The following is a 25,240-nucleotide window of genomic DNA, read 5'->3' as shown; positions in this document are numbered from 1 at the left end:
TAACACTTTGGTCCACTCACTCAACCCTTCAGGACCTCAGTTTCCATATCTATAAAATGGGGGTGATAGCTAAGGCTAGCTTCACAGAGATGTTAGAAAGGTCAAATGAGATGGTGGATGTAACTCTTAGATTTCCCAACACCCTGAGACACAAGATCTATAAATAACAGGCTTCGGGCTTCCCCGGTGGCGCAGTGGTTGAGAGTCCGCCTGCCGATGCAGGGGACACGGGTTCGTGCCCCGGTCCGGGAAGATCCCACATGCCGCGGAGCGGCTGAGCCCGTGAGCCATGGCCGCTGAGCCTGCGCGTCCGGAGCCTGTGCTCTGCAACGGGAGAGGCCACAACAGTGAGAGGCCCGCGTACCACAAAAAAATAAATAAATAAATAAAATAACAGGCTTCTCCACATCACAAGTTTATGGCCGGAAGATCTATGCAACCTGCAGCAAGTGTAACATAGATGCAACTCTAAGAGGAAAGGGGCCCATTGTAAAATACAAGAACCATTCAGAAGCTCCTTCTTACTTCTATGCTCGATCATAGGTTACGTGGAGGCAACCAATGAAGCCATCCAGCCATGGAGATTAATTTCATTCTGGGAAGTCCATGGCTTTGTGGCCCTCTCCATTACACCCCAATCAAAGTGAGGACTTCGGCCGTCAATTTGGGGCCTCCCCTCAGTTTGGAGGCCACTTAAAATGCAATAGGGTGTCCCTGGGACTAGAATTCCAGAAGCCCCCCTGTATCAATTACACACCACCCAGTATCCCATTTAGCTGGACTCAGCAGCCTATTTGAGGATCAACTGAAATTGAAAAGTGGCTCTGTGGGTGGGGAGGAGGAGCGACAATTTTACCTCATGCTACACAGCCCCACACTTAGCTTGGACCCAGAATTCTGCTTGCCTTTCTGAGTGTTCTGCCTTCCTCACCAACCCTTCGGCTAACTTCTGGGAGCCTCTCCCTTCCTTACAATATGGCCGCTGCTAATAAAAGTGTAAATGCTGCAAGGCACTTATTACAGGAATATTATCTTTATATTACCCCAGCATTACCAGGCCGTGTGCAGGGGCCGGGGAGTTGGGAGAACCTCTTTGGTGCTGTCAGTAATCGGAGGAAGGCAGTTTAGTTTAATGATAATGACTTACACTTACATAGCTGCCCTCATCCCAGAGGACCCTAGAGCACTTTACAAACACACTCTCATTCTGAGCCTTTCTAACAAACCTGAGATGCAGCAATGCTTATAAATAATATATATTCTGAGTGCTTCTATATACTGCAAATGTATGATATAAATATGTATAAGTGTAACAAATATGATTTTTGCATGTTACATTTATCATCTTAAAAAAAAAAAAGGTGACCCATCACGGGTGTGCAGGTACAAAACCGACTCACAGGGTGCAAAATCCAATAAATATCGATACTGCACAACCATTTACAACAGGTACCAGCCCAGGTTTTTAAAAGCTAAGGAAATCATTCAGGGTACATTCACTGGGTTCCTCTTTCACTGGGAAGGTCATCCTCAGGTCAAGTTTATTCAACCAGTTCCAGCTCTGGGTGTGGCAAACACACAGATATGGATAGTCCTAGATGCCCACCAGGGCTGGCTCTGAAGCCTTGATGCTGATGCTGTGTGATTATGAACAAAGTACGAACCTTCTCTGGGCCTCAGCTGAATCCTTAATATAAGTGGATACAAGGCTGTCTGATAGATCATGGTATTGCTCCCAAACCTTCAGGCCCTTGCTATTTGAAAATTATACATGTATGCCCTTTGCCATGTGAATCTGCACATTGGAGTAGGCAAAGTTTCCTTTCCCACCCCATGGAATTGGGGTTTGGCCTGTTTTCTGATCGCTAGTATTGTGTAGCAAACTGCCCCCAAACTTAGCAATGTAAAACAACAATTTTCTTACCTTCATGGATTCAGTGGGTGAGGAATTTGGTTAGGGCACAGTGGGGATAGCTTGTCTCTGCTCCTTGATATCTAGAACCTCAGTTGGAAAGACTAGAGGGCTGAGAGTGAGTCAATGGCTGCAGGCTGGGGTCGCTGGAAACTTCGTTCTCTCACATGTGTAGTGCCTGGGCTTCCTCACAACATGGTGGCCTCAGCATAGTCAGACTTCTTACATGACAGCTCAGGGCTCCAAGAGCAAGTGATCCAGTGACAAGGTGGATGCTGCATCGCCTTTTATGACCCAGTCTTGAAAATCAGTGTCACTTCCACAGTCCTCTGTTGTCAAAGTAGTCACAAACCCATCTGGACTCAAGGTGAGGGGAATTAGACTCTGCCTATTGATGGGAGACATGTTAAAGTCACAGCTGTAGGGGAGAGTGTGGGATGGGATATATCGTTTGGCCATTTAGACGAATTTTCCACACACTTAGTGGCTCGCCATCATGTACAATTTTACCATTCCTATGGGTCAGGAGCTAGAGCACAGCTCGGCTCGGTCCTCTGCTGAATCTTGTAAGGCTGCAGTCAGGGGTGTCGGCCAGATTGCCTTCCTATCTGGGGTTTGGGATCCTCTTCCAAGCTCATGTAGTTGTTGGCAGAATTCAGTCTCCTCATCTGTGAAGGGATCATGCCAAACAATGGTACAAATAGGGAAAGTTGCTTGGGATACCAAAAAGACCTACACAAGTGGTTCTTATTATTCTCCAACTAGATGGTAAAGTTCCCAAGGTCAGGGACACTGCGTTGTATTCATTTTGGATGCACCATGGGACCTAGAACAGAACTAAGCACATGGGTGCGTGTCAAGGAAGGCTGGCTGGATGCATTGAAGGATGGATAGACGGATGAGGGATGAAGACTTGAATTCCAAGGAAATTCTGAGAGCCTATCAAGGAATAGGAGGGGCAAGACAGCCAGCGTGTCTCTGTGCTATCACAGGCATGAAAGCCGGCCATTAGAATGAAATATAACAAACTTATTTTGTCTCCTTCCTCTTGAAGAGGGTCTGAATGCCTCTGGGGAAAGGTGCAGTATCGTAGTTACAGCAGGGCCTTTGAAGTCAGATAGATTAGAGTTTGAACCCTGGTTCAGCCCTTTTCGAGTTGAGTGGCCTTGCGCAAGTTATGGAACCTCTGAGCCTTCAGGTTTCTCAGTGGTGAAATGAGGGTTGTGGAAGGATAGAGACGAGGTATGTGAGATGGCTCACGGGGTCCATGTGGATGCCTGTTGAGCAGCAACTGGTATTGTGAGGGGCATGAAGGTATAGGGTGTTCGAGCTCAGGCTCCAGAAGCTGCATTGCCTGGTTCAAAGCCTGGCTGCACCACTTCCTGGCTGTGTGACCTCAGGCAAGTTACATAACCTCTCTGGTCCTCTTTTCCTTGCATGTAAAATGAGGATAATAATTTTATAGCCTTCATAGAATAGCTGTCAAGAATAGTAAAATAATAAAGTGCTTAGAATAGCACATAGCCGGTGTTCAAGTACTCAATGAATATTAGCTGTTGATGATTTGCTACATCATCTGCTTTTCTTCCTTCTCCTCTTCCTCCTCCTTTTTCTCCTCCTTTTCCTTCTCCCTGTGCATTAGTGGGCTCCTTCCTGTTAGCCATCTGAATTCCATGATGCCTGTATTGCAACAGCCCCTGAGTTGCCTCAGAACCTCCTCGATTCAGTTCAACAGACATTTAGCCTCCGCTCAGCCGCTCGAGCCAGAAACCAAGAAACCGGAGCTGACATCTTCCTCTCCTTCACCCCTCACTTCCAAATCACCACCAAGTCCCATCAGCGCTCCCTCCAGAGTGTGTCTGGAACCTGCCCACAGCTCTCCACCTCCATGATACCACCCAGCCCCAGCCACCATCATCTCACCAGGACTTAGCCATTGCCCCTAACTGTTCTCACTCTTGCCTCTACGATCTGCTCTCCACATAGCACCCAGAGCAGTCATTGTCATTGTCGCTCCCCTACTTAAACCTTCCCAATGGCTTCCTGCTTCACTAGGCAGAAAACCCAAACTCCTTAGCACAGCCCTCAGGGCTCTGCATCCAGCTCCTTCTATCCTTGCCCTCGCTCCTTAACAAGCCAAGCCCCTTCCTGCCTCAGGCCCTTTGCATCTGCTGTTCCTTTAGCTCGAAATGACCTCCACACCCTCCACCCCTAGAAAACTCCTCTTCCTTCATTCTTCCACTAAATGTAGCATCTGGAGAGAGCACCGCCTCACCATCCCCCATCTAAATTAGGTCCCTTTGTACCTTCTTTGACAGCCTGTTCTGTTCCAAGTGTGGTAACACCACAATTTGTAGTCAAATATTTGTGTGTTTATGGACTTCTGATCCGCCCCCCCTCCATGAGATTCTCAATTCTATAAGGCCAGGGAGGAGGGCATTCCTAGCCTGACATATAGTTGGCCCTCAAGAAATATTTATTGAATGAATGAAAGCATTTACAATTTCCTAGGTCCTTTCTGAATAGCTACATCTAATACTCAGCAATTCCTACTGAGAAACGGGCTCAGAGAGGCAGAGAGAAATTTGGCCAAGGTCGCCCAGCTGGTCAGTGGTGGAACCTTCAGGGACAGCCTCGGCCTAGGCCAAGAGCACGCCCCTCCCAGAGCAACCCACACTCAGTTACTGTCTGACATGGGGTATAAAGGTCTAGCCATCTTACTTCAACTCATTGCATCACTGGCGGGCCATCCAAGCTCCAGAGCTCCCCGTGGGACCACTAAGGCTGTCCCCAGGCATGGATCACAACTCAACTTCTCCTCCTGCCCTCTCCCGCTTCCTCCCCCCACCCTCCCATCCCCACCGTAGGTACTGATCTCAAGGGCATTCCCTAGTAGAATGTAAATTGGTACAGCCACTATGTAGAACAGTATGGAGGTTCCTTAAAAAACTAAAAATAGAGCTACTATATGACCCTGCAGTCCCACTCCTGGGCATATATCTGGAGAAAAACGTGGTCCAAAAGGATACATGCACCCCAATGTTCATTGAAGCGCTGTTAACAATAGCCATGACATGGAAGCAACCTAAATGTCCATCAACAGAGGAATGGATGAAGAAGATGTGGTATATATATATATATATATATATATATATATATATATATGCAATGGAATATTACTCAGCCATAAAAAGGAACAAAAGTGTGCCATTTGCAGTAACATGGATGGACCTAGAGACTGTCATACTGAGTGAAGTAAGTCAGACAGAGAAAGATAGCTATCATATGATATTGCTCGTATGTGGAATCTAAAAAAAAACAGGGGGTACCAATGAACTTATTTACAAAACAGAAGTAGAGTCACAGATGTAGAAAACAAACTTATGGTTACCTAGGGGGAAGGGTAGGGAGAAGGGATAGTTAGGGAGTTTGGGATCGACATGTACACACTGCTATATTTAAGATGGATAACCAACAAGGACCTACTACTGTGTAGCACAGAGAACTCTGCTCAGTGTTATGTGGCAGCCTAGATGGGAGGGTAGTTTGGGGGAGAATGGATGTTAATGGATGTTAATGGGCTATACCCCAATATAAAATCAAAAGTTTTTTTAAAAAGGGCATTCCCTCGTAGACATTCCACTTGTTAAACTCCATCTCAGAGTCAGCTTTGTGGGACATCCAACCTGTGACATTCAGTCTCCAGACCTTCCTATCACATACTTAGCTTTTGCACATAGTTAATGCACTTTTACCAAGGGCACCGCCCACCCCATCCCTTTTTTTCTTTCCTGGAGCAGAACTCATTCCCGAGTCCGGGTTCTCCCAGTCGAGTGTGTTGAAGGACTTGTTAAAACACAGATTGCTGGGCCTCACACCCAGAATTTCTGATTCACTGGGTCTGGGGAGGAGGCTAGGGATGTGCATTTCTGACCAGTTCCGGGTGATGCTGAGGCTGCTGCCTGGGGACTGTGTAGTGAGAACCGTTGGTATATAGGGAAGCGAGAAGTAGAAATTGTGATGATCTCATCTTCATTCTAGTCTCTGTAGTCCCTTGCCAAGGTAGCCCCACAAAGTTCCCTTCCAACTGAGAACTTATATTTAATGATGCTTGAATTTTTATTTTTATTTTTTTAATTTTTTTTGCGGTACGCGGGCCTCTCACTGCTGTGGCCTCTCCCGTTGCGGAGCACAGGCTCCGGACGCGCAGGCTCAGCGGCCATGGCTCACGGGCCCAGCCGCTCCGCGGCACGTGGGATCCTCCCGGACCGGGGCACGAACCCGCGTCCCCTGCATCGGCAGGCGGACTCCCAACCACTGCGCCACCAGGGAAGGCCGTGATGCTTGAATCTTTAAAAAGAAGTCTGGCCTGAGTGGACCCTTGGGCAGGGCGGCCAGGAGACTGAACACAAGTAAGTTGCTATTTCCCCAAGTTTTCATGCAGCCAGAACCCTGACTTCTATTTCTGTTTTGCATTCAATTCCCCTCCATCCCAGTCCCCAGCCCTCCTGAGCCCCACTTGCTCAGAAAGCCATCTCTCCAGGCATTTGCCCACACTCTGGGCAAAGCCACTGACTGTTCTAATCTACACTCTGCGTCCCTTAAGCTGGAAGTGTCCAGAAGAGCAACAAGAGCCAAGAGGAGGGCAGAGGCTCAGGAAACTAACTGAAGAACGACTCCTCTGCGGGGCATTAGTACCTCGCAAAGAAGTGAATCTACTGGCATTTTTTTTAGAGTTTAATAAAAATATATATGCATCATGAGAAAATCACAGCAATAATTCCTTGTACCTTTGTTCCAAGAAGCCCAAAGCACTCCCCGTATATTATCATATTCATTATCCTATTTTCTTCACGTTTCTCATTAATTTTTTTCTGAGTGATATATTAATATGAAATTCTAAGTCACATTAAGGAGACCACAAGCCCAACTCATTCTCCTCGCCCCGACTCCACCATTCTCTTCTCCCCTTTCCATCCACCATCCACTGTCCCACTCCTTCTCCCACCCAGGAGACGGTAATTCGGAAGCTGGTAAGCAGCTGATGGGAGCAGTTAGAAGATTGGAGGAGGGCGGGCATCAAAGTGCTGCTTTGCCAGTGGGCTGCTCTCCCAGGCCCCCTCCCCAGGACCACTTGATCAGACCAGGACTCTCATGCCCCTTGGGGAAGAAGCTGCCTTGCAGCCCAACTCCCCCTAATGGGTGTTAAACCTACTCCCTCGCCTTGCATGCAAGAGGGAAAGAATCAGGCTCATTACAGATATTATCATGCAGCACTTCATATTTCAAAGAGCTTTATAATCGCTAATTAGTTATTGCCAGAGAATATGGAAATGGCACCTTGCTGGAATCCCGCGGACTGGAGGCCAGATTTCCGCAGCACTGCCTGGCCTGGCTGGGCCTGCCCGGGGTCTCAGGAAATGGGCCGACTCCAGGGCAGAAGGCACTAGGCTTTTAGTCCTGGCCAGTGTGCTTCTGCATGGATGCTCCCGGGGTCATCAGACTGCATTCTGTCTGCTTAGGAAGAACCCAGAGACCGGCTACTGCTTCAGGTGGTAAAAGAAGACATGCAGCTGAAAATTAAAACAGCAGTCTCAGCCAGCAGAGGCCATGAAGCATATGCCCTTCCCACTGTGCTGAGTTCAATTCCCGATCTGATGACTGGAATGGGTCTGGGGTTCACACCCAGCCTATGCCTGCGTGCACAGCAATGGTGAGCTCGCTCCAGAAGCCTCCTGAAGATCTTAAGGGCACACAGGTGTTCAGATGAGAGTCGGAAGTGCCCCGTTCCTATTCTTTTTAGCTAAGGAATTGCAGCCACAGGGTTTGAATGGACCACAAGGGCCTCTCCCCCTCCTACCCTGGCCTGTATCTATTCCATCCTGTCTAACTCTGCTTTCAAAAACAATTCTTGAAGAAGGTTAAGATCTACGGTCTGCAGCCCCCTCCAGAGAAAGGAGGGATGAGGAGCAGCCTCATTCACCCTGGATAACCTCGATCTCATTTGAATTTCAATATAAATCCACTCTGAAGCTGGAGTCAGCAGGGGCCTCAAGGAGGCGGGCCTTGGCCAGGCTGACTCAGCCTTCTTGGAGGGACGCGGTCTTGGATGAGAGGGGAGGATGGATGCAGGGGGCACTTTTCTCTAAGACTCCATCCCTCATCTTTCCTGTAAATGGGGGTGGGGAGGCACTGCCTGAAAGAAAACTCTAAGAGGCGGGCAGCAAAAGCTTTCCTTCTAGCAAATCTTGCCCACACAGGTCAGATCGGGATGGGGACAAAGACTCGGGAAGCGCTCTGGTTTCCAGAAATTCTGCTGGGCCCCGGGCATGGGAAGCTCCAGGGTCGCTCCAGCTCCCAGGGTATGTTCAGAAATCTGAAACACGGATGTCCCCAGCTTTCCTCTCTTCCTGGCCACGGGACACACAGAGGCCACTCAGTGGCCTTATCATTATATTGATACTTCCCCTAATAACTCCAGTGTGTGTGCCAGAGCAGAGCGACGATGAAGGGATGGAGACGCACGTCTGCTGGGATTAGGCCTTGGTCTCTGCCTTCTGGAAGCATGTGTCTACAATACCCAAGACTGCATCTGAGAGAGGTGTTTTGCCACTTGCTGGTGGGTTCCCTGTCAGAAGCTGTCTGTTCTTAGCACATAACTGTGCTGTGAAAGAGACTGATGTGCCCCTGGACCTAATTTCTCAGCACACCAGCGGGAGAGGAAGCACCTTGCCCTTGCCTGCGTTGCAGATGGCAGCCCTTGTAATGAGAATGCAGCGAGGTCCAGCTCGGTTGGCAGGGACAGGGGGGTGGGGGTGAGGCGTTGGACCACACAGAGAGGTTTCCCAAGGCCTTTGGGAACAAGCGCTTATGCAATCTGGGTCCTCCTACAACAAGATAACCGGCCACTCCTGCCTCTCCCTCCTCCCTTAGTTCCATGCTGAGGCAACTGGCTGGGAGGTCCCAGCCAAAGTCTTCCTGCAGGGCTTAAGCAGCCGCTGCACATCCTCTCAACACACTTCCCCACCGCTGAGGTCCCAGAAGTCAAAGGCATCCGCCCTGGTTAGGGGTGGGGAACTCTGATCTTCTTCAGGGTTCCTCCCTCTCCCTCCTCCTACCCAGAACTGCCATGAGGTTTACCAGTCCCAGCCTTCCTTTCTGGCTTGGGCCCCTTCGGACACTCCAAGCAAACAAAATACAATTCCATTGTAAAGGCAGCCCAGAGCCTTGCTTCTCAGCTCTGCGGGCAGCTGGAAGATGGGCCCCAGGAAGCTGGGGTATGCACAGCCCTCAGCCACCCAGCTCTCCGGCTCCAGCCTTCAGCTACCTGCATCGCCATGAAAACAGAGTGCCGGACGAGCCTGCAGGAAACGTCCTTTCCTGATATGCTCAAATCTACTCTGCTCCCTGTTACAGATACTGCTGGGCGTGCAGGCGCACAGCCACTCCAGACATGCTCTCCCGTGCACTCAGACAGGCACACTCGCTCTCACGCATGTTCTGGTGGTGCCCTCAGCCCTGTGATACCTCCAGCTTTAGATGTGAATCCTATTACAACTGGGTAACTGTCAGGACTGAGAGTGATGATGGGGGGAAAGCAATGGGACCCTTCCCTCTGCCATCCCAATTGCCCCCACTTTGAGCAGAGGGGATGCTCCCATTCCTGCCCTTAGTTGGGTGCCCCAACTAAGGGCAGGTGGAAATTGAACTTTTGGAAAATCAGAAGAAGAAAGGAAGGAGAGGGAGAGGGAGAGGTGGGAGGAGCGGGGAGGAGGGCTGCGGGAAACACAGTGGCCCTGCCGAGGGTTGACAAATTGGAGTGGGAGGTGCTTGGAGGCTGACCTCAGAGCTCTTCTCTGACCCCAGCAGGGAGACACGATGTGGGGAAAGGAGAGGTTTGGGAGTCAGGAGACTTCCTGCCGGGACCTTTGGCCAGGAGGTCACTTAGCCTCTCCAAGTCTCAGTTTTCCTACCTCTAAAGAGGGGATAATGACACTTGTCTTTTAGAGGAGCTGGGAGGAGGAGCAGTTATGTTTATAAGGAGACTGGAACAGAGGGAAGCCTCAACAAATGGCTGCTATTATCACAGCGCCTAAATGAGAAGGGATCTTGGAGGGTGTCAGTTCTGAGCCCCATTCATAGGGGACGATGTAGGACACATGGTGATGCACTGCCTTCCTTTATGGCAAAGCTGTGCCCCTCGTGACTCATTCCAGATGTCCAGTCACCCCGGCGATGGTGGGAAGAGTGGCAGGGGTTGTAGGTTACGCTGTCACCCACAGGGATGGAGCGCTGGGGACGGCAGCATATAAGGTTAAGGCAGTGGTGTGAGGGGGCTCCCAAGACAAGCTCCAAGGAGAGAAGAAATGCAGTTTTTTCCTGCCCCTGGGGAAATAGTTTTCCGATGGCTTAAGGTTTGGCCAGAACCATCAGTAGGACCAGAGACACAGGGAGCCACAGGCATGCAGCCCATCCACACAGGGAAAGGGTAGAGAGAAACTCCCAGCTCTGTGGTCACCTTCCTTAGAGAAATGGGACTGCCTCTCTGGCTGCTGATTTGGGAAAGTGTTTCCAGATCATTCTCTCATCCATTCTCTGAGCCTCTGGGGCATCTTGATTGAGCACAGGGAGGCTGTCAGTGCTGTCCTTAGGGATCCAGATTCTGGAGGCAGACCTCCTGTGTTTGAATTCTACAACTTACCGGCTGTGTGACTTAATTTCAATATGCTTCCATTTACTTATCTGTAAAATGGTACGACTTCGCACAACGCCAGATACATGGTAAGCGCTCTTTCAATATTGGCTTTAATGATTACACTCGTTGGCCAGCTGCCCAGCATTGGGAACACCTCTCGGGAGGAGGGCGGGTCAACTCGGACTTTGCTGCTGATGCAAAGGGAGGGGAGCGTGGGGCCCATGCGCGGAGAACCCACCGACACGGTTTACTTTTAGCTTCTTGCAGCCACGTGGATTCGCAGCGTGCTCCTCGCTTGTCCATTCTCTGGGGCGGGGGGGGGGGGGGGGGGGGCTGCCTGGCCTCTCGGGAGGAGGGCGGGTCAACTCGGACTTTGCTGCTGATGCAAAGGGAGGGGAGCGTGGGGCCCATGCGCGGAGAACCCACCGACACGGTTTACTTTTAGCTTCTTGCAGCCACGTGGATTCGCAGCGTGCTCCTCGCTTGTCCATTCTCTGGGGCGGGGGGGGGGGGCGCTGCCTGGCAGCAGGCTGCTCCCGGAGTCACGATACAGTGATCCCCTCCAGCCGCGCTTTCACTCAGTTCCCCGCCTGCGCCCTCTCTCGAGCTAAACTGCCATGCGGAGGCGGATCCAGCTACCGTCTCCAAGTGGGCCCGGGCTGATCGAAACCCCTGCGTGCCCGGCGAGCCAAGCGCCAGCCCGGACTCAGGGAGGCCCAGGGCCTCCCTTCCCGCTCCCCTCCCCCAGCGGGCTGGGAGAGGGCGGGAGCGCCCAGAGCTGAGATGCTGCCTTCAGTGCAGAGCGTGCCTCGCACCCTAGTCTGGATAATCCGTCCTGGGCTGAGACGGACAGACTTTGGCTCATCTAGGGGCAAGGGCTGGGGAGGGGGTGTCGGCCCTCTGGGAGGCAGGGGGGCGGGGAGGGGTGAGGGAGTGAAGGCGTGGTAAAGAAGCAAGGGAATAGGAAGATGATGGAAAGAAAGGGGAAGGGAGGTGATGGGGGTGGAAATGGGGGGAGGAAAGGAACGGAAAGGTGATGCGCGAGAGGGAAAGGAGGAGGGGAAAGAGGAGGTGGAAAGGGAAGGGAAAGGAAGGGAGGGATGGCAAGGGAGAGTGGGGGAGGAGGAGGGGGAGGAGAAAGGCAGGCAAAGGGAGGGTGAAGAGGAAGCGGGGAGGGGGAAGGCAAAGCTGGAGGGAAGGGAGTGAAAGGGGAGAAAGGAGGAGGAAACGAAGGCGGGGTAAGGGGTCCAAGAGGTGAAGGAAGGGAGGAGAAGGGGTGAGAGGGGAAGAGGAAATGGGACCACGGATCTAGGAGGAGAGGAAGGAGCAGGATGGAAGGGGGAAAGAGGATGGGAAAGCTTGGGCTCTGCTTCGTGTCTCCTATGACCTCAGTACTTCCGATACCCCCCTGCACACATTTCCATGAAGGATTCTGTAAAAAGGAGCCATAGGGAAAGAGGGCTCTTGAGAAAAGCTAGGTGTGTAAGAGCTCTGAAGTGGCACATACTGACCTTGGACATCTGAGGGGCTGGATACAAAGGTCCTGGCCCACGGCCAGGCCAGTCAGGCCCCCCCAGGGAAAGTCAGTGAGTCCAAGTTCAAATCCCTCTTCTGTCTAGGAGGTTCACTGGGCATATGACCTTGGAAGAAGGTGGTAACTTGCCCTGAGCACATTTATAAAATGGGGATGATTTAAATGCCTGCTTTACAGGGATGTTAAATTAGGTTAAACAAACAAACAAAGAAATGGAAAGGCTTTGATCTCAGTGGTCATGACCTAGCATTTCATTTGGTCCTTGTATAGATGCACATTGGTGCCTGACCTGGGCTGGCACACCCATCCCCCAACTGCTGTGTGTTGGCTGACCCCCTTGCCCCCAAATGCCTGGGAGATTACCACCTCTGCCCCCTGGGGCTACTGGCAGCCAATGCCTCTCTAAGCAGGGGCTGGAAGTGGTACAAACCCACCCCCTTGCCTCATGGTGGGCAACTCCAGAGCTCCCCAAGGGATCAGGCTAAGTCAAGACTTATCTGAACCCACATCCGTTCAGCTTTCCCCTGCCCCATCCTGCTTCCCTCACTCCCTCGAAGGCTTCTCCTGAGAGCCCTCTTCCAACAAGCCACTCACACCTCAATTCCTATCTCAGGCTCTGCTTGCTTCTAGGGAACCCCACTTAAGATAGCACCTTCCTGAGGACTAGTTGTCAATGTGCTGGGACCAAAAATGGGCCTAACATTGGCGACAGGGTCCCCTGGAGATAGAAGGGCCACACACAGCCCTGCTCTTACCCAAAGTGGCCACATCAGGTCAGCTCTGTAAACCTCTGGCAGGTTCCAGGCTGCCCTGGGCTGGTCTCACCTGTCCTGGGAAAATTGGAAAAGGAAGCTGGGTGGGATTCAAATGACTTAAAGTAAAAACAAGCTGGGAGGGGTATCCCGCAAGGCTATGGTTTCCTGGGACACCAGGCAGCCACCAGCCCTTGCAAACAGGGCTGACACATTACCTCAAATATTCCAAACTGGCTGCTGAGGAGCCTGCAGGTGGGGAGGCTGGTGGAAGGGGAGGCTATTGATCTTGGGGGCTTGTGGAGCTGGGGGAGTTTGGGAGTGATTTAAAGGATGAGAAGGAGTCAGGGCACACTTGCATGGGAGAGGTGCCCACAAAGCTTCCATTCTGTGTGCAATTAGTCTAGGGATGCCCTCATTTGCATAAGGTTCGTTAATTTGCATAAAATTGCTTGAGGCCCTAACCACCGGTACAGAAAATAAAATAACAGGAATCAATTAGCGGGACTGACTGCAATTGGAACAAGCCTGGTGTTAGGGAATCCTAACTCAGGAGCACTGGGTGGGCAGGAAGGCTGCTGGAAGGCGACCCCTCCAGACCAGCTCAGCTGCCCCAGGGAGGAAAGCTCTGCCCTCACCCTGCCCCGAGGAGGGATGGGGCCATTTCCAAAAGTAGGGACTAGCAGTCGGGCACAGTCGGTATGAAATCAGGGCCTGAGCAGATGCGGGCAGCAGACCCCAGCTAGTGGAGGAGGCGTGAGAGGACCACACGGATGAAAGGATGTGAAGAGACGGGTCCGGTGTGGGAAAGGAGGGATGCTCGTCATCTCAGCCCCCATGTTTATCGAGGGCCTTTTCTGCCTCTGGCCCGAGCTGCACATAGTCTCATTTGGTTCTCATAACAATCACAGGAAACCGGTACAATTACCCTACTGCAGAGATTCAAAAACATAAGTTCGGAGGGGTTACAGATTTGCAGCAGCAAATGGCAAACCTGGGCCTGCCCAGCTCCAGAGGCCCATAGCAAGCTCCCAGTGAGAACAGCGCCTGGCAGCCGGCAGGAGAGCAATAAGTATTTGTTGAATAAATGACTGATGTATGTGGGGATGAGCTTTGAGGGGAGGTGAACGTCAAACCGAGGATGCTGTGTGGCAGTTCTTAAGGGAAAACAGGTTAAAAGTGAACCACAGGATGCAATTTCCTTAAAAAAATAAAAAAAAATCAAGCCCTGTCAATCATCTTGGGCGTCTGGGAGGATGCAGCTAAATCACATTTCTCCTGTCATAATTTCCGTAAGCTGGCCTTTTGGTTCCTCTTTGGCATCACCCCATCTCATGCTCTCTGCGTGCCCATTTTCTCAGCCGTGCCTGGCACTCCCTGACATGCTGCGCTTTCAATTCTGGTCTGGAACCTATGGTCCTTGGTGAGAGAGCCGAAGCCATAGCTAACAACAGCTAAGAAGCTGAGGTCATGGAGCCCAAGCCCATTTCCCACTGCTAAAACTACATGGGCTCTTATCTTTCATTCCCATCCACGAGTAAGCCTTCGCTGATGAATCACCAATTTCTCTCTCCATCTTTCCCTTTCTCTCTTGCACTGACCCTGCTGCTTTACAAGAACTCTCAGGGATTTTTTTTTTTTTTTTTTTTTTTGCCTCTGCTCTCTTTCTGAACCTCTTCGTCTCCCAGAGCCACTGTTAATGAATCAAATTGCCCTTCGACTTGAATTACGGGGAAAGCAGCCTCACCCACTACTCGTAGTAGATGGGGTGACTGCCCCCAGATCCACACTGGCCTCATTGCAACGGCTCAGAGCGGATGTTTATTTTTGAATCTTGCATCCTTTATCTGAGAAAATTGACTACCGATGGGAAACAATTACCTACCACTTACCCCACAGGGCTTATGGGGGCAGATGGCACGTGTGATGGAGAAGCAGCACAGTGCGTTAATGTCATCAGCAACCATCACAGCCATAATGAGCCCACATCACGGGGACTGGGAACCAGAGAGAGGAAAGAGTAACAGCTGGGCACTTCAGCCAGATGTGGTTGCAACCACCCAAATGGCTTGTTCCAGTTTCACTTAATGGGCAGAGAGCGATGTGAAGCTACGAGGGGACCCGCAGAAAACAGCCCCTGCTTTCAACCCTGCCCATTATCAGGAAGCCACTCTGCAGGGAGCATGTGGCAATTCATTGTTTACCTGGGCCCCCTGGACTGCTTGCTCTGACTGAACAAAGCATATGTGTGTGTGTGTGTGTGTGTGTGTGTGTGTGTGTGTGTGTGTGTGTGTGTGTGGGTGTGTGTGTGGGTGTGTGTGGGTGTGGGTGTGTGTGTGTGGGTGTGTGTGTGTGTGTGTGTGTGTGTGTGTGTGTGTGTCTGTGTGGGTGGGTGTGTCTGTGATCACACAGTGCCTCTGCTAATTCTGCCCCGAAGGAAATGCAGGAGACAGTCCTAGTAAGGTCTATGAAGCTAGGAGTGACGTTCAAAGATAATACACAGTGGATGTGAGGAAGACCTGCAGGACACTTCATGATTTGCTGAATTTGGACGCTGTGATATCAGGGACTGTAAAGACAGAACGACAGGTCAATTTCTTAGCTATAGAAAGGACAGGGATGAGGACCAATGATCCAGCCAGAGTCCCCGACACTTCAGAGGGGTTTGGGAAGAAAAGGAAAAATCGCCCCACTGCAGAGTCTCCCCGACCCCTGCCCAGCCTGCATCACAACCATGGCTTTGCTCCTCACTCCCACTCTCCCACCACCTTTGCTCTGGGTTTTCTCAAAGCTCAGAGCAGCTCAAGGATGCTTTCGGATTCTTTCTCCTCCTTCCCAGCTAAACCCTGAAGTGGGTTCTACACCAACAGCATGAACATGTAGGATCTTAGCACGTATTCTGGTTGCTAATGTTTGGGGGACAGGTTCGTCTTGCTAGTCGTAACCAAGTGAGGTTTTTGCTGTCTGGCACCTGGCTGCAGGCAATGGATGAGCTCTTAAAGATGCACAGCCAGATTCAACAGAACTCAGTGACTCCCCCCAGATTGTACCATTTTGAGAAGCAGCAATATTTACAGTGATTATTTAACACTAAAATCATAGAATGCAAAAGTGGGAAGTAAACACAGAGAAGGGATCTTGCACAATCCCCTCATTTGGCAGAGAAGGAACCTGAGGACCAGAGTGGGGTGAATGACTTACCCAAGGTCACACAGCTTACGACTGCCTGGCTCCACTAGATAATCTAGGTCCCCAGACTCTTAAACTGATACATTTTCTACTCCATGATGCATTTTATCTGGTTACTATCTGTCCTTACTCCTTGTCACAACATAGATTTTTTTTGGTTAACTGTTTTGTGTAAACAAGGCTGATGTTTATCAATATAAAGCCTAAGCATTTCATGTTTTAGTTCGTCTTCACTTCCACTTTTTTTAGTCGCTGTGAATGCTGCTGAACTCTTCAACCACTCCAGTGAAAGTGCTCTTTACAACTATGTAACTGTTGCTACATTCGAAGGATTACCAAACTGCATTTTACTTACCGCCTTGGCAGCATTTGACACTGCCAACCCCATCTCCTTCCCAGAATGCTCTGGCTCAGCACTGCTCGAACAGCAAGTTTTGTGGACCCGTACCAGAAGGCAAACTGCTGCTGGTCTGCAACGAGATAAGTACAGAAACTAAGAATAATCAAAACTTTTATAGCAATTCAACAATAACTTTTGTCTGCTGAATCTAATAATAAAAATGGAGTTTGTAGTTTGAATGTCTGTTAATTTTGTGTTAATCCATTTTTCTTGCATCGGATTACAAAAATATTGTCTGTGACATATTGGAGGGGAAAACGCCTAGTCCTTCTCCAAAGATAATAGAAGAAGCACTGCTATAGGCCTTTATTTTTTCTGAGTCTGGCTCTCCTGGCTTCCCTCCCACTCCACGCCTCTCAAACATTTGCATGTTGCCTGCATCTCACCCACCCCAAAGATTTGCCCTTTCCTGACGAAATCCTGTGTACCTATCGGATCTCAGCAGAGAGGCCACCCCTCCAGGAAGCCTCTCCTCTCTGCTGCTGTAGAACCTTGTACTGTCCATACAATCCACACAACAGGACACGTCAGACTCCGTTGCAGCTGCAAAACATCATTGTTTCCCCAGCCCCTAGCCCAGCTCCCAGCATGCAATCGACCTTTGTGGTAGGAATGAGTTTCAAGGGAGGTGGCCTTGGGAGCACACCTTTCACCAAGTTAGAAGGCATTTTCTGTCCACTCACTTCCCCCCTTTTTTCTTCGTCTTCCTTAACTCTTGCAGTAGGCATCCTGATAGTCAAATCCTAACGGTGAATTAACAAGTGGTACAATCCTTTCTGAGGCTCAAGTTAAAGTCAGAAAACCCCAGGCTGCAAACCATCCTATATATTATATGATTTCCCTTTTAGGGGGAGGGGGAAGGGAAAGCATGGAGTTTCATCCAGAGAACTCATCCCCACCAGCTGAGTGCATCCTGGGACTCTACCAGCCTCTGTGGAGGCAATTGCCTCACCTTGATTTAAGCACAGATGGGGAGATTGGATTTAAGTCCTGGCCAGGTAGAGTGTTACCCACCAAGTGGAATGCCACACCTTTCTCTGTCCTGTGCCTCAGTGGCCTGTAGTGTGAACGAATGGTGGCCAGGGTGACCCTCGGGGCTAAGTTGAAGGGGAGACTAATTAGTCATCCTATAGCACACTGAAAATAGAAATGTCAAGTGTTACTATTAATAGTCATGTTTCCTCTGCTCTGGTTTCCAAGGTCCCTTATGCTTTCATTCCAGAACCTCTGGAAAGTAATGAGAAACGTGATTTGGAGGGAAAAGAGAGCTGTAACTGTAGTGTACCTCAGTATGACTGGAAAAATAAAATGCAGATAAATATGTTGCCTTTCTAGAGTGACCCTGAAGACTGAAATTCTAAGAAAAATGTTCACTGCTCTAATACATAAAAATGTAAAAACTTCAGCATTGTAAAAACTATAAAAAGCCATAAACAATGAAAGGACAAATGAAAAACTGGGAAAAATGTTTTACATAGATGGCAATTGAAAGAAGAGGACCCTTAATATGTAAAGTGCTCTTACAATCAATAAGAAAGTGAGGAATATACAAATAGAAAAATGGGCAAAAGGCATAAGTAGGTAATCCAGAAAAGAAGAAATACCAGTTGACTACATATGTAAAGATGTGCTGTTTTATTTGGCATCTCTTTGATTACCACTGAAGCTGAATGAATATAATTCTTCATTTATCAGACTGGCAAAGATAAAACATATAGATCATCACCAGGCCAAGTGAACAGGAATGGGTATTTACATTTGCCACTGATGGGACTGTATATAGGCACAGTCTTTCTGGAGAGCAATTTGGCAATGAATAACAGAAGCCTTGTCCTTTGAGTTACAGATTCCACCTCTAGGAATGAATCCTAAGGAATAATCAAACAAGTACACAAAGATGTGTACGATAAGATTGGTTACCTCAGCGAGGTTTATAGTAGCGAAACTGGAAGCTATCTAAATGTGTATCAGTGACTGATTGGTTAAACATACAGTTGAATACTATGTGGTCACTTTAAAAAGATCAACAGCTTTATCCTATCGATATGGAAAGGTGTCCATGACGTGTAGGTGTCACTAAAGGAAACAAAGAAAGTTGGAGACTGGAGGTGTAGAATGATTTGTTTCTTTTGAGCATTTTTTAAAGTGTGTGCGTATAGAAAAACGTCTCAGTAAAAGTGCTCTAAAATCATACTTTTTGAAGGATGAGGTTACAGGTGATTTTTACTTTCTTCTTTTATGCTCTTCCATAACTTATTGACTTTTCACAATGAAAATTTATAGTTATCTCCATTGAAAAATATGTTTTAGGAGCACTCGGTCCGGTTATTCTGGCTGTTTTACGGAGGTGGGAGAAGCAACAAATAAAGACGTTAAGTACATAAATAAAAATAAGGAAGTAAAATTTGATTGTTCCTCTCTGGAAGTATTATTTCATTACTCATTTTGGAATGCACTCACATGGAAGCTTCCCTACCCCCAGCAGTCCCATCTTTTTCTTTTGAAAATATCCTGGAATATTCTATTACATTAGTTGCTCCCGAAATCATTCTTGGGTATACTTGTATTTTTAATTTTTAAAATCTCTAATAAAAAATAATTGCCAATAAACTCTGCTAAAAAGCATCTCTCCCCAGGGACATATATTATGATCTCAATCCTCTGAGTGAAGCTGTGCAAAGAGGTCCCGCTGGGCCAACTCCACTGGGATCACTGTCCCCAGGTGTGCAGGGCACCCTTTCCCTTCGCTGGGACCCAGCAGCCCTGCTAGTGCCTCTGAGTGATCTTCCCACGTATTAGCTTCTCGTTCCATTCGTATAGGACCAAATCGGGGCCCGTCCTCATGTTTAGAAATGTAACCTGGGATGCTAAAGTGTCTTCTGTTAGTAAGTCTTATGTCGTCTTAGTATGAGGACAGGAATATGAACGGCGTACCAATCTTTCACTGAGAAAATATTTGCTAGAGAAATAAGAATACAGAAGAATCACACTCCTCTCAGCTGTATTATATATCATAAGGCAGATATATTAATACATACATACTCCATATATATATAGACATTTTTAGTTTGAACCATATGAAATTTCTTATATTCAACTCTTTTTGACCTATAGAGATGGCAATTTCATATGGTTCAACCTTACATATTATTCTTCTATTGGTAGTATCTGGACAGTTTTATACAATTAGAAGAATTAAATAGAAACTAATACTACAATGTTGTAGTTGTTGCTTTTGTAGTGCAATAAAAATCTCTTTCCAGGGAAGCAGAAAAGCGACCGTTTTAAGTGGATTTCCCTATGACCGAAGTATGCCTATGTGTGTATGCATGTGTGCGTGTCCTTAGAAACGAAATAGAAAACATCCCATACGTTAAAAAAAAATTAGTCTTAATCTAACTTTCTCCTGTGCCCCATCTAAGAACTGCTTTGTTGAAGTTGTTTTTTGAGTCTGTTTCTATTTTTCAGAACTTTTATCTTTAAAAAAAAAGGAAAAAATATCTTCCCAGGTGATATTACTACATTGCTGTTCATTTTTCACATTACAGCGCCTCTCATCCCCCTGAGAGACCATGCCGTCCTCTGACAGCTGGCCAGAGATGTTAAACAACTTGCCCAAGGTCACACAGCTAATTAGAGCAGAGCTGGGACTAGAACCCTGGGCTTTTGGGCTTTTCCACCCTGCAGAGGGAGTAAGGGCTGTTATCATCAGCTCCCCTCTTGAAGGAGGATCGGCTAAGTTAAATAGCCAGGCTGGGAACCAAGAGCCTGGAAGGTCTGAGGGAAAAGATCATCAGTTGACAAATTATAGTGATCATTATTAATGTTATTATTCATACGCTATGTCTGCGGCAGAAAACAAAGGTTTATTTAAAATGCACATAATAATTTGACTTTGCTCCAACATTTATTTTCTGTCTAAATTATTTTTTAACTGATATGAATGCAAAGACTTCTGAGGACAAAAAGCAAGGCTTTTAAAAAAATCCATAACCTTAAAATTAAGACCACATTTATTCACACTGCCGCTCGCGGCCCAGAACTTTCTCCCTTTTAACCCTTCAGTGACATCAGCAAGCCACGTTTCCACCTCATCTTGGCCCAATTTTTCTTTTTGCCTGTAGCAACTGCATTGGAAGACCAAAGTATAATGCATTTCACAGTAAGAATCCTAATGGGATTTTTAGTAAACGGGGCCTACCAGCCCACTTCCCCAGTGAAAACATGCCTCTAATTGATCTCTATGTAGAAACAGCAGCTGGTGATCAGAACCACTGTGCTCTGGTGGGTAATTATTTTATCAGGACAAGCACTTCCGTCATGATAAGAGAGAAACAGCAGGACCTGGGGAGAGGCACACAGAGAGGGCCAGGCAGACAGACAGACACAGATAAGACCCAGCAAAAACCTGCCTGCAGAACCCACGGCCACGCAACCTTAAATGGAAAGTTTCTGATAACCCATGATGGATTGCAGCCAGGTGGACGCGGGGAGGGGCTTGGGAAGCCACCGGGGGTGCTGAGGGTCAGGAGAGGCCGGCTCCCCGCAGCGCCTGCGCTGGCCCGGAGCTCTGTTAGGGGGCGCTGTGGTGCCGCAAGTGCCGATTCCCCACTCTCCAGAACCCGCAGCTTCCTCCGGCCGGCCTGCCGTGGTTTTGGCAAAGAGTAGGTGTGTCCTGGCCAGGTTCCAGTTTGGGTAATTACAGCCTGTCAACCTAAATTCCCCCCAGGATTGCAGTTAAATATGGTACCCGTCTTCACAATTAAATTTTTGCTCTAATAGGACACTCGATTGTCATGTTACGTGACAGTTAAATAGCGGCTGCATCGTACCCCAGAGGTAGCTGCACTTTTGTAGTGACTACAAAGATTTCTCTGGGTGCAATAAATGACCTGTATGGACAGAATCGGGGGGCTCTTTCTGCTAAATGAGAGCTGGTAACTATAGGATTTTGCTCATTATTCAAATTTTTTTTTTCTCTAACTCTTTCAGGGGGAAAATATGGGGAACACTTACTACTCCGATATCGTTTCCAGTTCTTTCTCCTGGAAATAAAAATCAGGATGCCAGGTTGCTGCAGGACAGGGGAGGCCTCCAACTACCCTTCCAGCCCCAGGTCCCCTCCATTCCTTCGTCTCAACATCACAGGATCCTTGCCTTTCTCTAAAGGTGCCATGGACTCCTCCTCCCTTGCCCGTGTCCCTGGTTATCCCACAGTCTGGAACATCTTTCTTTTGTTCTCTGCTTACAGAGACCTTTTATCCTGCCAAGATCCAGCTTAAATGCCACCTCCTTCATGACGCCATCCTCCACCTTCTCTTCCAATTAAGTGTTTCTCCTCTTATGGCCCCCATTCGATATTCCTATTACCCTTAGTCAGCACTTACTCCAATTTGTCGCGTATTATAGTAAGTTGTTTACACATGGGGCACGTGCACTGAACTATGAGCTCCCTGGGGGCAGGGGCCTTAGTTACTTTTCCTTATACCCGAGCACAATGCTTAACAAATATTTTTGATGGAGAGAAAGAAGGCATCTCCTCTTCCTTTTCCAAGAGCATAAGTAAGAATATCTACTATTTACCATAGGCTGATCATTGTTCTAAGCATTTTACCTGTACTAACTCATTCAGCCCTCACCATCTCATAAAGTATCATCATCATTGTCTCATTCCTATAGATTAAAATACTGAGGCCCAGAGAGGTTAGATAATTTGCCCAAGGTCACACAGCCAGTAAGAAGTGGTGCTAAGAATGAATCCCTTGGGGCTTACCCCCCAACCCACCCCAGAACCTCATACCTTTACACTGCTGGATAGTATAGGTTTTTAATTAAACATATCAGCATCCCCACCGTCTTCAAAATTTTAAATCAATCCAGGTCTGCGAAAGGACAACTCATTTTCTAAAGGCGTGAGCCTGAGGTGGGAGCAGTTGAGACAGAATGCACCCGTCTCCATTCCGCTTAGGCTATCCGAAATAACAAGTGGGCTGCTTTCCGAAATCCACATGCTTGTTTGTCAGTTTCCATCCTTGGGCAATTATTTCACACTGAAAATGAGAAGGTGATAATCTAAAGTATTCGCAGCCAGTCTTGCCTACAGAGGTGTGAGCAAAGAGGAAGATCGCATGTTGTGATTAGAGAGAGAAGAAACAAACGCCAGTGATTGCAGTACATGAGGAAGGGGTCAGCCTCATTATTCTAAAGCATAGTTTTCTGAACCCATAGAAATATTTTATTCCAACAAGTTAATTCCTTTAAGTGGTGAGTGCTGAGCATGGCAGACACGATTATCTTTCTTAGGTTTCTGGCCGCTTTCTCCCCACCCAGCTGGGGGAAGGATTTCTGCAGCTCACCTCGTGCAATTAGAAACAGCCCCACAGGGCAGAGGTGCAGCCTGCGTTCTGAGATACTCTTCTGCTGCTGAAATAAAAACAGCCTTTGAGAATATTCTCCTGCCAAAATCATTTTAGCATTTCACTGTCACACAGCAGGAGGCAGAGAGAGAGAGGGAGGGAGGGAGAGAGGGAGAGAGAGCATCCTTTCCACGCAAACCCAAGCAAGACCTCATGAGTCTTTCCCGTGTACAAGGAAATTAATTAATTTCCTTTATTATTTTTCAAAAAGGGGGCCATAAAAACATAGTTCAAGATGTTACGTTTTCATAAGGAAGAAGTCTCCATTGGAAGTGAGTACCTCTTTTAAGACAAGGTTGTAATTAGATTGCCCGTGGTGATGATGAATGGGGAGGGTGAAGGGTCCTCGGCTTCTTTCTGGGGGCAGAAACATCCTCGAAGGCAGAGGCGAGGGCTGCCTCGGGCGGCCACGCTGGTGCCAGCGCCAAAGACTGTTCTCTCCCAAGAAGCTCAAAGAAGAAAGGCTGTTTCTAAACGGAGGAGGAATAACAGGAATAACAGCAGAAAAGGCAATTGAGAGGGTGAGCCGAGGTGTTTGCGGCTCCCCAGTGCTTTCTGCACAACCTCTTTCAACCTGGGTAGATTTTCTCTCTTGCAGTTGCTGGAAATAATGGAGAACTTGGTTTCTGCTGCCCCTGCCTTTATGAATGCCTTTTTGTTTTTGTTGTTTCTACATGCCTGTTAGGGACTGGACCGTGCCCCCTCCCCCCAGACTGATAGGTTGAAGCCCGAACCCCCAGGACTTTAGAATGTGACTGCATTTGGAGCCACTACATAAATGATTAAGTTAAAATAAGGCCCTTAAGGTGGGCCTTAATCCCATCTGACTGGTGTCCATATAAGAGGAAATTTGAACACGCAAAGAGACCCCAGGAGTGTGCACAGACAGAGCAAATACCATGTGGGGGACACAGTGAGAAGGCGGCCGTCTGCAGGCTAGAGAGAGAGGTCTCGGGAGAAACCAACCCTGCTGACACCCTGATCTTGGACTTCTAACCTCCAGAACTGTGACAAAAGAAATTTCTCTTGTTTAAACCACCCAGTCTGTGGTACTCTGTTATGACAGCCTGAGGAAACTGATACCCAAGTATTTTTCACAATATGGTCCATGGACCACTTTCATCAGAAAGTGATGAGTGGATTAAAATTTAGATGCCTGGGCCCCATTCAGACCTACTTAATCAAATCTCTAGGGCTCAGGAATCCGTAGTCTGTGTCAAGCACCCCAGGCCATCCCAGTGCACACTCACGTTGGGAAATCCCTGCAGCTGGAATTTGCGGACAGAAAGGATCACCTTGATGGTGATCTGAAGGGGGCTGCCCGAAGGCCACACTGCCTAACTCCCCCCAGCCCCCTTAGAAAGGCGTGCTTTGCAGTTAAACATCGCCCTCTCCCTGGTGGATCTCTTTTCAGTGCAAATAGCTCCTGGATGGGGGTGACAAATTAAGTCAATAACCTTTGAGTATGAATTCATTTATCAGCTGAATTCCTGTGGGATTGGAAGGATGCCAAACCTAAGAAAAACCGGAGAGCGGGAAGAACTAGGGGGGGTTGAGAAATGTCAGCATGGTCCACACAGGGGAAAAAGCGCCACCTTGACAACCTGGCTCCAGGCTGGCCCCCCCACCCCCACCGGAGACAAGGCAGTCCCAGAGATGGGCAGCAGCGAGCTCACAGGGCACTGCTCTCCCACAGGGCACTGCTCTCCCACAGGAAGGTGGACAGAGCGGCGATGGTGGCGGGGCCTTTGGGAAAAGACAGCTGCCTCCTGGCTGCCTCCTGTTTTCTTTTTTGCTGCTTGGAAGCTGAGGGCAAAGCCAGGCCTGCTTCCCTCTCTCTCTAGGAGTGAGGTGGGCAGGGGCCATGGGGGATTGGGACCAGGAGTGCATATAAGCAGGAGTGGGACACAAAATATAGAACAAGCCGTATGGCTTAGACACGGACCTGTCAGAACAGAAGGCAGCCAGAGGAGGCTGGAGCAGGATCCTGACCAACCCCTTTGTTTCAGGAGTTAACCTGTCAGAGGCCCTGGCCCTGTGCTTTGCCCAGCACTCACAGCGCTGGCCTGAATAAGTGGGAGGGTCCGAGGAGGTGGCTCTTTAGTCTGGCTTTGTATTCCTGTGGCTCTCATTGTTATTTCTTTGCGAGGAAGGAGGAGGCATCCTCCCTGCCAGAAGCCTGGCTTAATTCACTTTGGATTTGAGCTCAGTGCAGTTGAGGCCAACACAATTCACATGTGGTTGCGGCGTGCCTGTATCCTCCGTTTCCTGAGTCTTCCAGCAATTTCTAACAGGCTAGAAGCATCAGGCAGGGTGCCGGGGCCAGTCTCTGACGGCTGACA

General features: G+C 48.6%; 1 long non-coding RNA gene across 2 annotated transcripts in view; it reads right to left on the bottom strand.

The window, feature by feature from the left end:
- Positions 1-2,202: 2,202 nt before the first annotated feature.
- LOC114484703 (uncharacterized) overlaps positions 2,203-25,240 on the bottom strand; it is a 204,181-nt gene continuing 181,143 nt past the window's right edge. For both annotated transcript variants that reach the window (XR_008616420.1, XR_003677891.2), the window contains exons 6-7: positions 16,438-16,552; positions 2,203-2,580 (exon numbers count right to left, since the gene is read on the bottom strand). This is a non-coding gene — a long non-coding RNA (uncharacterized lncRNA). The remainder of the gene's footprint in view (positions 2,581-16,437; positions 16,553-25,240) is intronic.

Source organism: Physeter macrocephalus, chromosome 21 (assembly GCF_002837175.3).
Source record: "Physeter macrocephalus isolate SW-GA chromosome 21, ASM283717v5, whole genome shotgun sequence".
Taxonomy (NCBI): Eukaryota; Metazoa; Chordata; class Mammalia; order Artiodactyla; family Physeteridae; genus Physeter; species Physeter macrocephalus.
This window is presented reverse-complemented; position numbering and strand designations above follow the sequence as displayed.